At 50.1% G+C, this 1,476-nt stretch overlaps 1 protein-coding gene across 3 annotated transcripts in view; it reads left to right on the forward strand.

Moving 5' to 3' along the window:
• Positions 1–1,476, forward strand: part of Jakmip1 (janus kinase and microtubule interacting protein 1) — a 122,950-nt gene that overhangs the window by 21,147 nt on the left and 100,327 nt on the right. The window lies entirely within an intron of this gene.

Genomic DNA, 1,476 nt, shown 5'->3' on the forward strand with positions numbered 1-1,476 from the left:
AGAGAGAGAGAAGGGGGGCGAGGAGGCAGAGAAGAGAGAAAGAAGAGAGTATGCAGCCAGCCATGAGCATGTGTGTGTGGGGGAGGGGAATGGGGAGAGAGGGGAAAGAGGGTAAGGGGCAAGAGCAAGAGGAGAAGAGAAGAGAGCAAGGGATCAAGAAGGGGGACAAACAGTGCCTTTGATAGTGAATCAGGCACACCTGGCTGTTGCTAGGTAACTGTGGGATGGAGCCTAGCATGTGAGGAGTTGACCAGATGGCCTTTCTTAAAGTCCCAACCCTGGGACCTGTTCATTTATTGCAGTGTTTCCTAAATACTTTTCTGCTTGGTAGCCTTGATTGATACCTATCCCATCATTTCTTTCCCACCCTAAGTTCCTGTGTGGTTTCACAGTGCTGAGAGAGTGCTTCTCAGGCAGTGCCAATCTTCATGGTTATTTTACAGTAGGGACCATTTCTTTCTGACCCCAGTAGCCATCTTTACTGTGTCCAGGCTCACCCACTGGGGACACCAGGTAAGGGGCCCTGCTGTTTGGGAGGCGTGTGCTTACAAGCTGTGTTTGTGGATCCTTCAGGGGTCACCTCCCTGCCATGAGCCTCAGATTCTCCTTTGTTGGAGCTGGTGCAGTCTGGCTTTGCTGCCCCATGCTGAGTGAGTCCAGGTGCTAGACACAGCTCTGCTTGCCCACTCTGAAGAGAAGTGGTCCTTGGGAGGATATAGAGGTGGGTGGAAAACTAGATGAAGATGCTAACACACTAATCACGCTTTAGGAATTCTCTGTTTCATTTACTTGCTTCATGAGTTCTCCGCTTGGGCTGTAGGTCCTGTCTTTCTTACTCATATCTGTGCCTTGTCTCAGATAGCATCTTATCACACCAAAGATACATCCTTTTCTCTCTCCTCCTTCCCTGCCAGTGGTACACCTCCAGGCCAACCTCCGTGTGGGTCCTGGAGGCACAGCTCTGAGGTATGAGGGATTTTTCTCTCCAGGCATACACCTGTGTGTGTTGGCGGGGGTAGGTTCTGGGGAGGGGTAATGGTCTGTTGTCATTCCGTCTCTGTTGACACTCTCCACACTCTCTGGCACAGTGTACGTTGTATATCTCCATGACTTTAAGTGTCGCTCTAAGGCGGTAGCGGGAAGAGGTGTGCTCCTAAGGACCTGGCTGTAACCTGGACTCTGCAGAGGGTTGTGAGCTGACATGTGGGTGCTCTGACCTAGGCACAGCTGGGGAAACTATTCAAAGCAGGAGAGAAGAAGCACATGCAGGTTATTTTAAAATAAACTCATTGGTTCTCGCAGCGTGTCCTAGACAGTGAGCTGTGCCCCGGTATTGCTGGGAGAGGATCTTGGCCGCAGATTAGTTGCATTAGGACTGGCTGGTACTGGAAAGATGCCCCCATAGAAGTGGCCTTAGCTGTGAGAGTCTTTTGTGATACTTCTTGTTTTTTGGTGTGGTCTTTTTTTTTTTTTTTT

Source organism: Mastomys coucha, unplaced genomic scaffold (assembly GCF_008632895.1).
Source record: "Mastomys coucha isolate ucsf_1 unplaced genomic scaffold, UCSF_Mcou_1 pScaffold22, whole genome shotgun sequence".
Lineage (NCBI taxonomy): Eukaryota > Metazoa > Chordata > Mammalia > Rodentia > Muridae > Mastomys > Mastomys coucha.